A 12,066-nucleotide genomic window follows, 5' to 3' on the forward strand; every position below is an offset into this window, starting at 1 on the left:
AAAAGTGAAATTTTTGTTTAAAATTCAATTTACTGGTTACAATATTATTTCCCTATAAATTAAATTATAAATGAATTAATCATTTTCCAAATGTTTCATTTTTTGAAATATCTCTCTCTCTCTCTCTCTCTCTCTCTCTATCTCTCTCTCTCTCTCTCTCTCTCTCTCTCTCTCTCATTATTTGCTTGCTTAAGTACTGCTTTAAAGTATACCAGGGACAAACGGTATCTAGACTACCTACATGTATAGTGCGGTCAATTTTTGATATAATGGAGATCTATGTGTAAAAACATCCTGAAAATTTTACTGCGGTCGCATAAGTACTTTTCGAGATATTTGGGGAAAACACGATTTCACACCTTCAGAACGATTTTTAATCAAGCCGATTTGGCGCGGGATGAACTGTGGCGTCACGGGGTCAACTACTATAATAATTATGAGAAACAAGAATATCGTATGATAACTGTTTGCTTTCTTGCGTTGCTTTTTCGATATCTGAACATTTTTTTTTTTTGAATTTCCTTATCAACACTGAATGACTAAATATACTGTTGTTTGAGTTTAAACCCATATTTTATCGAACAAAAATGCCGAATTCGGAAACTTGTTAACGTTTGCTTCATGAATTTAGTCAAATAATTGTGACACATTTTGCATCACATGTGTATTCTATGTAGCAAATTGACAATCAATCAAGGCACTATTGTTATAAGAAACCTATTTTTCAAACATTTTTCGGATGTTTTTTCATGACATTAATAATGATATTGATAAATTCATATGTTTTGTAAAAGGTGACGTGGGGGTCTATTCCTCGTATGAGACATAAAATTCAGGCACGAAGCATCAGTCGGGGGGGGGGGGGGGGGGGGGCTTGCATTTACCATGTTTACATATAAAAAATTTAATTATCATGGAGCCTCCCCCCCCCTCTCATTTTTGGGGGAGTATGTAAGTATTAATTAAGGAAATTAAGAGTGAAATTGAAGTAACAGATATATACCACGCCAGCTCCCGCCCTCCCCCACGGATAAAGATATAGAAGATTTTCAATGTCCCCCTTTTTTTTTGTTTGCTTGTCAAGATTTTTTGGATTAGTCTGAGATGTAATTTCAGGCAGGTAGCATCGTTTTTTAATTTTTTTTTTGGGGGGGGGGGGGTCAAAAACGATGCTACCTGCCCAAAAATTACATCAATATTGCCCGATTATTCATTTTAATATTGATTTCGGACTTATAACAATCAAAATAGCATGCACATTTTAACAAACAATCGAGGGATTATTAACGGATCAAGGAGAAAGTCCAAGATGGCCGCATGATGAAGTGTGTCTCGTAACTTCTTTGAAAATACGATAATGGAATTTTATTTTACACTTATTTACATCCTTTGTCAAGATATGTTAAAGTTTCTTTCAGTTTTAATAATGATTCAGTGTCAGTATAACAATTTAATTAAGCTATTTGGAGTTAAATTGCTGACTATAGCGCTCGAAAGAAAGGTGTTCTTTATTGGACAAGAAATTAAGACCAGGGACGTAATTACTTCCGAAATTATTACTTCATTATTACTTGATTGCATTTTTTAAACAAGGTTTAAATTGCTGAATTGTGAGTTTTGTCATTTTTTAAAAGATAAGTAACAATTAAGGCATATTTTGAACATTAGTTTCTTTTTGATAGTCTCATGCATGATTCTTTGACCACTGATTGACGGACTATACCCGTGTATTAGCTAATGAATGCTTATTTTACACAGTCTAATTTGATTTCTGTTTTAGCTGTCAATAATCGAGTAGCTAATTATACACAAATCAATTTACTAGTCTAGAGGTGTGAAACCTCCTCTTTGTTCACCAGACTCGTGTACCATGTGTATACATACCCCAGACACACACGTGTCTGGAGCAGTAGCTTCGTTATTTTACCTGTGCCATCGTCTCAGGTCAATCGTGTGTGAAGGGAGATTATGTAATCAACAACTGAATAATGAACATCAATCTGTCCATGCAAGCATTTAAGATATCGTAATCATCGGTAAAAAAGCCGACGAGAATAGCCAAAATCCTTTAAAAAGAAACTTGATTGTAACAAAATAATTACGGATACAAATTTCTAAAGCTACAATACTTTAAATAACTAGATACGTCAAAACATCAGAGCTATATCAATTTTTTAAATTTTTGACTGCAAAATCGAATTTATTTTGTAATGCTTTTTAAGGTAATTACTTCCTGTTGATCTCATAACCTCTCTTCCGCATGTTGAATAAGCAAATTAATAAAATAATGTTAAATATGTCGCCTTAATTATAGTTATATTATGTAAGTACAACAAATAATTTTCTATAATATCAAACTGCTAGCATTCATGCCATAAATACTCCATTTCATAGAGCTTTATTTGTGATGCTGAATAAGTAAATATATTATTCACCAATTCCTATATATTTGCTTTGTTTATCTGTGTATATTTAATATTCATGTCGTTATGCATGTACATGTATATCGAGAAGGTCATTGTGTACACAGCACACAAGTCAGTGTTTTTGTCTAGATTTTTGTTTTCTCTCAAGTTGTGATTAATTTTGCTCTCAATTATAAACTTGTATTAGTCATGAAGAAATTTTGGAGAAAAATCAGTGCCGCGAGCGTGATTTGATCCCACGTCAATACAATAGTGCTACTTATATCGCCCTCCGCGCAGCCACTGCGCCACTCGCGCTTTAATTGTACGTGCATTTTTTTTTAAATATAAGGTAAGGCTATCTTTTTAAAAAGGAAAAAAACTGAAAATCAATAAAAGTAAAGCTAATTTTTTCTTCGGAATAATATATTCTTAAAAATATAGAGTATTTCACCCCTTGTTATGGTTCTTTATTCAAAATTTGAATAATTACTTTTTGATGTTTTATAGTACTACCAGGGACATTTATGTATATCACCGCCTGACATGGAATGCACCGATCCAGCTTTTTTTCCTTGGGGAGGTGGGGGGGGGGGGGGTTCGGAGTGGCATTTTAGTTTGCCAGGAGGTCAGAGGCATATTTTCGATATTTTTTTTATGTAAATTTAAATTTTCAAGGGGGTCCGTCCGGTCAATGATACGCGTTTTGTCACTGCCGGTTTGATACTCAGCTTAGCATTAGCTTTGAAATTCGTTATCCTTTATATGTTCTAATTAGAAACCAATTATATTTTTTTTATTATAGCCGAAGCACTTGTTCATTCTTGAAAATGATTCTCAAAATCATGCATGTATTGCATTTAACTTGGTTTTACACGAAATAATTTAATTGAATGATCAGCCCAAATTTGTGGCAACCCGTTTAATACATGTTAAGAAGCCCGATAATTAACAGTGTTTTAAAACTTACGCAAATTTGTATTGATTGGCAAAATGTGAATATAATAATCTTCGTTTCGGGATGGCATTGTAACGGGCTTAGCAAAACCAGGGACGCTGGTGTCTCACTGGCAAGAAAACTACCAATTTACTTAAAATGATATATGTCGCATTGATCCACATAAATATCTTATTCCAAAAGCTATCTGAATAATTAATTCAAAAATTCATTAATATTGATAGTAACGAATAAAAGTTGGTTAATAATGTTTACATTCACGTAATAAAAACCGTGTTTGATTTCGTAGAGACGGAAGACCTTAATGATAAGTGTTCGGTAAAAATATCTCGCTTCTGAACTTCCAGTAAAAAAAAAAAAATAAGAACGCAGAACCTTAAAAATGGATGAAAAACAATCCAAAATTAATATAAAGATTCACAATTCACTCCTTGTATGTGCCAAATTTCCATTTTATCATGCAACTTGATAAACTGGTTCACAGCCAGTTTCCAAAACTCGGAAGTGGAGTGAAGACAAACGAGGGGAATAATTTTGCTATCATGAGCAGTAAGTACATGTATGTTCTTAATTATTTTCTTCATCCAATTTTAGCCTACAGCGAGTTCACCTGTGTCACGTGTTTCTGTTCAATCTGGTATCTGCTCGCACGTGTCTTACACGTGTATATCTCCATTCTTTGTAGAACAATAGGGTGCTAATTAATATACACAGACTGACACCTGTAGATACTGCCATGTGAATTGGTAGATGCTTTAGGACAATGGGATAGTAATTAGGTATACACAGAATGTGTCTCCTTGGTCAGTTGACTTATCTATGAGAAATTCATAATGAACACAACAAAGACTTTTAATGCTACATGTACACAGCTGGCACATGTAAAGCTTATTTGTAATTGACTTCAACACAATATTTAAAAGTTATTAAAATGATATTATAAATAAAATGAATGTGCAAGTAATAAAATGTTGAAAGAGTAGATTATCATATATAGTCAATGTAATACAAATCATTGCATTCACAAAACTATATATGCATTGATCTATATTGATAAAGTTTAAATACAGTTTTGTAACTACACTTGTATTGTTTTCATTTTAAGGAAATATTTATAAGTAATATGAACAGATCCATATTTCAATTTTGTCATTAGTACAATTGGCAACATTTTAAAAAACATTATATAGTCTGGCATCATGTCTATTATAGACTGTGCACTGTTGCATTCTCTCATTTGGGGGGGGGGGGGGGAGGGTGGAGACTTTTTCCAGCACCCGTTTCTGTCGTTATAGTCAAATTATTTTACTACTCCTATTACAAAGTAAACTAATATGTCAACTTATATTCTTCCAAAAATATTATACATGTGTATAAAATTATCAATTATAAATGTCTTTATGCAAAGCATATTTTTACCAAAAATTATTAATTTGATGTAATATATATCATATACCATATGATGATTGTAAAAACTTGAATAACTTAATTGAATGAGCTGGTCATCTAAGATAGTCTTACCAATTTTTATATAAGTCCGTTGAATGATTTAAGTTATATGTAAGTAAGTAAATCATTCATTATTGTGACATGTGTATCTTTTACAACTGAGTAGTATACAATTACATAAATCAAACACCTGCCCATTGGACCTATGATAAGTCACTGTTAACACTAAGTTATGATTTTATGCATGGGCAAGAACTTCATTTGTCTTAATTAAAATGCAGAATGAATAAAATTTGCAGCTTGTCTTGGAAAATTACAAATGAGAGTTTGAATTTAGAAACTAGAGAAATTAGAGAGATTATTTGGAAAAATAACAATTTGATATAGTTTTTTCTGAGATTGTAATCTAAGTTCATTTTAGAAGAAATTGGAATGTGTCCTCTACATGTATTTTGTCTACAGAGTTTTCATGTGCACTCTGAGTCTAGACAAGTTCACCCTGAAATTGTGCAGTCTCTATTTTCAGGGGTAGTATTAGGACTATATACCCCACACCGAAACTGTGCCATTGTTGATCTAGCTAACAATATGTTTAGAAATGTTCATTGAGATGTTATTTTCTAGGCAAACATTTCCCTTTGATAGTTTGTATGTTCTTAATTTAGGAGTATTTAATGTGGATATATCCATTTGCCATCTTAGTTCATGTTCTAACGGCTGTTTGCTAATAAAATGAGTTAATATATACATGAAGTACATGGGGGCATATTTTCATAGGTTGCCAGCTAGTATATCTACATCATCTAGAATAGACATTGTGCTTTTATGAATAGTCCTTGTCACACTACTACATGTACATTTTAATACGTGTATTGTCAAACAACAATTTATGTACATGATATACCATATGACTGCCCAGAAAGACAACAACTTCAGTAAATAATGAGTAACATAAATACAAGGCTTTTAGTTACTAAAACATCTTGTCAATGAATAGAAGAAGTCGATCAGAAATAATTAAGTACTACATATATAGGTAACTGCAAGTTAAAAATCAGAATTAATCCTTTAAAACCTATGGCCAAAAACTTTCAGAGAGAGAGAGAGAGAGAGAGAGAGAGAGAGAGAGAGAGAGAGAGAAAGAGCTAGAACATACCCCGTATATATAATTATGTTCATAATTAACTTTGAAACAAACCAAAATCATTCATTAGGAGAGAGAGAGAGAGAGAGAGAGAGAGAGAGAGAGAGATTGTTGAACATTAGGGTTCACTGGTTAAAAATACATGTACCTGGTATGTATTCAGAGCTTTATTTAAGCTCATTGAGCATTGTTGAGTAGAGTATTAGGAAAAATTTAATATGTAACATAACTATTGAATAAACATTTAAGTGTTTGTAGTATAACCTCACAATATTCATAAAAGTACCACTGAGACCAACATAATACAACTGCATGATAAATAAATGTTATTTAAGAAATTAATGGGTTCTAGCCTCTGATCCGCCATTCAGTAAATATTTTAAAACTGCAATCTTGACTAATAAATGTCAATCATATAATAATGATTCCAATATAAGTCAGATGAGCAAATCTAATATTTTGAGGCTGTATTAGCTATAATTTTTGAGAACCTTAAATTTATCACAATGATGGGACCCAGTTCATTTAACAGGCATGGGGCAATGACTTTTTTCATAAAGGAAAAGCATGGGACAAAAACTTCCTTAGTATTAATTAAGTACCTGTGGGATGAACACTTTTTTAAAATAAGTTACAATTCCCAACTCAAGAGGAACAATTAATATCTTAAAACATATTTTATTTAAAAAAAAATAATAATTTAGGAGGGAGTTACTCCCATTATTATTCAAAACTGTCTGACTTGCTCTCTTTAATTTACACTAAAATTCTATGAAAAGATGAAATTAGAAAGCTTATGCAATTCTGAGAAAAATATGCATCATATTGCCAATTCCATTGAGGTTTAAGAAAAATATAGCCATTTAAGTGAACCTACCATTTCCCCACTCCTCTATTTAACACAGATTCATGGGGCTCTCCTTTAGTAATTAAAACATATTAACTTAATCTTTTAAACATCAATTGTTGTTCAACCTCCTTGAATAAGAAACCTTATTCAGTACTACATACATCTACATAATATTACCATGATAAAAGCATCAAATCACTTAGAAATACTCTTACATGTATTACACTCCCCGTATTTTGATTGTCAGAAAAAGCATTTATAGTTTGAAATATTTTACCTAATATTATGAAACTTGTTGCAATTTTCTTGGGTCATTTCTTACACATATTTGAAATAATCATCACTGATGCTAAGAAATTGCTCTTTTTTGGTAAATTGGATGATTTGTAGCATTTTTATTCACAACTAGACATGCCATCCTGCATGTGTTTTTTTTGTTTCCATGAAATGGAAGTTAACAATCATATTTAGTGAATATCTTATCTATTCTGGTTTCTAGTCTCCTTTTGATAAACAGTAGGACCTGCAAGTATGATATACCTACCTTTAATTTAAATAAAATTAAAACACACCAGGGTTACGCTGGAGATGGATATATATATAAGAATTTCATGAAAAATGTTTAATTTTTACATGTATTTCTACATTTTTGACGCATATATATATACAATAAAAGGGTAAAAATATGTTGATTCTTGTTCGTTTCAATAGTAGTACCGTAATTATAGTAGCTAGATGTTATTTGAAGGTCAAGTGTACCTTTACATATCATACATGTATACGTAATGAAAGAACGGAGATGATTTTTTAACTAATGTAAAAACATCTTAAATATCACTTTTGCACAGGATACATACACTTGGGTTTTTAAGGTTGATACTATAATAACTACATTTGTTTACATGTAATTACATTTGTATTACATTTGAAAGAAACATATTCTTTAAAAAAAAAAATGGGTTTATAATTTGTCAGGTTTCTTATTGGTATTTCATAAAACCAGAGAGCAACTTCACTGCAGATCTATAAATTTAATGATTAAATTGATAAAAACTGTTTTAAAAGTATTAATTTATTTTTATCTCAGTAATTAACTTAAGCCTATAAATTGTCATCAGAATAGGAAATTCCAACTTTCTGGGTAGGCCAAATTTTACTCAAGTGGTGGCCATTCTACACATGTAACCGAAGAGGGAGTATTAATAAACTCTCCTTCTGTATGTATATAAAAATAATTGTTTACATTGTACCTTTTGTAATCAAGTCTCCCAAAAGAAGTTTGGAGACATTGTTTTTGACAGCTAGCGGTTTCTTCTTTTTCTTCTTTCTTGCCTCTGAACTTGTCCATCACTTTTCTCAGAGATGGCTGCATGAACAGAGTTGTACACAACTCTAGATCTAGAATATGATAGGCCTGCATACCCTGTTTTAAAATTTAAATTTTTTGTTTTTAAATTGGGGTTGGGCAACCATAGTTTTGGGGGTCAAATAGGGGTGGGGTCTAACACTGAATCCGTAGGGGAAAATTATACACTATATTGTAAATGGTTATCACTTAAAAACCGTTAAAGATATTGACATGGATTTTTCAAATGCTAAATATATTGAGTGTTAATTATGGTCAATACATGGTACATTATAGATATGATCTCTGGGGACTATATATATTCCCCAACCCCGAGGTTTGGGAAATTACTTAATATTTAAAAAACCGTGATTCCTCACCCCTAAACCATATAAATTCTTGTTCCTTGTGCAATGGGGCATCATATGGTATATAGGTTATGGCCATATGGGGGTGGTTCCGTCTACCCCTGAAACAGGAAGTGCCCTAATTTAAATATCTCATAAAATTCCTATGAGATCCCCAACCTCAAACTACTTATATTCTTGTTCTTTGTGTTAAGGGGCATCAAATGGTATGTATGTAGGTATGTAGGTTATGGGCCCTTGGGGTTGTCCTGGCAGGAAGTGTCCAAATATCTCGAAAACGGTTGAGATCCCCACCCCTAAACCAAATAAATTCTTGTTCCTTGTGTCAAGGAGCATCAAATAGTATATAGGTCATGGGCCCCAAGGGTGGTCATGACCCCCCCCCTCCCCCCCCCCTTTGAACAGGAAGTGCCCAAATATCTTGAAAACAGTTGAGATCCCCGCCCATAAATCATATATATTCTTGTTCCTTGGGTCATGCCGGTTCACCTGATGTACAGTATCAAATCAAAATTGAAAACAAAAATGAGTCTCCTTGCAGCAGTGAAAAGTAAGAGTTTATAGGTTTACATAAACAGAAATATTTTCATTAATATTCAATAGAATTGGTAATTTTTGGTATTTATTTTCTCAGAATTTGTTAAATCTTATTGTTATAAGCTCTATTAAGTCATTTCAAGAAGAATATGTTATTGATGGTACATATAATTTAGCATGTGTAATTCATTAGATGGATATAATGACATTATCTAATAAATTAATACATTGGTTGTTTGAATATTGGTTTTACTAGACTATATGATCAGACAATTGAATCATAAGTGTTTAGTTAACCCCAACATACAATCAATCAAGATGATGTATTTAGAGGACTTTTTATCCTCTGGGATAAAATATCCCAACATGGTCATTCATAGGATTTTAAATCCTTAAAAAGCCTTTTATAGGATTAATTATCCTATCAACACCAAAGATGGGAGAAAAAATCCCACGGGAGTTTATATCCCACAAAGATTTTTTTCTCCCATGGGATTTTGGTGGGGTTTGAGATGGGATGAAAAATCCCACCAAAATCCCATGGGATTTTGATATTTGAGAGACAATTATAAGGAAACTAGAGCAATGTGTACATTCATGCTGACATGATAGGATCAAAGTAAAATGTCCAACCAAGATATATAAACAAAAGTAAGCTATGTCCAACGGAAATGGTAGCGAAAAGCCCGGACCTTGTCATGTCCGGACTTAAATGTCGCACTGTTTAAACTTTTACATATTTTTTCAGCTCCAGAGTAAAGAGACAGAAAGTGGAATGAAAAAAACTAGTGAACATTTTTGTTTTTTATAACGTTGAGGCGTACAACATTTCAAAACAATACCACTGTTTTCAAAGCCAAAACATCAATCCTCCATATATGTTGATAATGATCGGCACACATTGAAGAAATGAACAGCAATCTAGTCTGGCTAGTATATCTATAACTTCAATTTATCTCATAATTTCCTTATTTTCATACCAATTTATTACATACTCCCAAGAAAAAGGGGGGGGCAACTCCATGATAATTCAATTTTTATAATGTAAATTTTAAAAAAATTAGTTGCTGCGAGAAGAAGTGGAAGGCTGCAACCCCCCCCCCCCCCCCCCCCGGCGACTCTGATGCTACGTGCCTGATTGAAAGTTTGTCATATATAATAATAATAATAATAATAATAATAGTTTATTTCCACTTCTGGGCCCAGAGGGCATACAAGATTAGATTACAGATATAAGATAGAAATGCCTTAAAGAGAGATTCTACATATAAAAATAGTCCATACACATACATGAACTTGTAACAACCGGACAAATGTACATCAGTATGTCAAAACATATGAACAGTGTGCATATAATATTATTACTTATTAGGTTTGTTACTGACTGTTTACAGAAATGTGTGGGGTCGGTAAAGTCCATAAAAGGCGAGGCTCCGCCTCGCTTTCTATGGACTTTACCGACTCCGCCTCGCCTTCTATGGACTTTACCAACCCCACACATTTCTGTAAACAGTCAGTTACAAACCTAATAAGTGTTTTGTTTTGTCGAGGTCCTAAAGTTTAATATGTAAACAACAAAAGACAATATATAACAATTAAATTCATGGGCTTATTCTCTTATTTTGTACCTTTCTCGTCAGTCGTCTGTGCAAACCTGGATGCCATTGTATATATGATCGTTTTATTACGTCACGGGCAAAGGGGGGTCACTCTAAATATTTCGGGGGCTTAAAAATTAAAGGTATGGTTGAACGTTTGTGTAAAAAATCAGCTCAAATAACGTTACGTCCGCCATGTTGCCGTATAAATTTTGACGCTTGTCGTGTAAAGAAATGTATAAGGCAATCACGTGACGCGATTCATCCAATGACGAGACATTCTTATCCGAGGCAAAACAAATAGTCATAAAGGTAGTTTATACAAATATAAAGATATTATCATGATTTGTATAAGTAATACACATATATTCTGTTCATCATAGGACATACGGGAGATAACAGAACTCAGTGCATTTAATATAAATATAAATGATGCAAGAGTGTCTATTTGGTTCTTGAATCATTACGACGTCATAAATAATTTGGTGAATCTTTTTTCCCGTACTTAAGGGCTAAAAAGGAATTCATCATTAATTACTTTAAAGTTCAAATTAGATGTATAATAATTAATTATTGATAATGATATGTATAGTATGTACTAGAGTACTGTTTATGTGCATCTGTACTCTATTTAATAGGATAACCGAGTCTTTTTTCAATTTCAGTAATTACAAAATTTGAATTAGGCGAAGAAAAAGGAAATATTCGACTTGTTTTAAGTGATGGGTGTATAATAGATGATGAAGATGTTTTTCAACAACTTGAAAGCAACAAACTTTATGTCTTGAAAGAAGATGAAATTTTTTAAAAACATCCCCATGCATCATCTTCTTCATCAGGAGGGCAAGAAGCAGGTGTGATATGTTCCAAATATGCATAAATCGTATCTTCCCAAGTCAAAAACTTGTCTTGAGAAGAGTGCTGCCATGCATGCATTCTAAATGTTTATTTCAAGAATTACCATTAATGTATCAATTGCATGCAGTTAATTTAAAGAATGTTCATAACATTATTCAATATCATGGGATATAAACACTTAAAATTGGCATATCATCATAATGAGTCACGATTATGGTATATGATTGTATGGAAAGTAGTCAAGGTAAAGATTAATTTTACATAATTAACTTAATTGATTTGTAGCACAATATATTAACAGGACTTAATGATCCGTCTCGAGTATGGCCGGTGCCTGGAAATTTACACCTGGCTTATTACCCTATCAAATCATTATTATATATTCATAAAATTAACCTTAGGCAATACAGCCCATCGGTTTAAATTGTAATATTTTGGACATTGAAGAATAAAATGAAACTCGTCTTCGATTTGTTGAGTATCACAAACATCACATAATCGAGCCTGCCTGCTTTTACCTAGCTTGGTATCTTCCCGTTTCAATATTTAAACAA

This window comes from Magallana gigas, chromosome 1, assembly GCF_963853765.1.
Source record: "Magallana gigas chromosome 1, xbMagGiga1.1, whole genome shotgun sequence".
In the NCBI taxonomy this organism is placed as follows: Eukaryota; Metazoa; Mollusca; class Bivalvia; order Ostreida; family Ostreidae; genus Magallana; species Magallana gigas.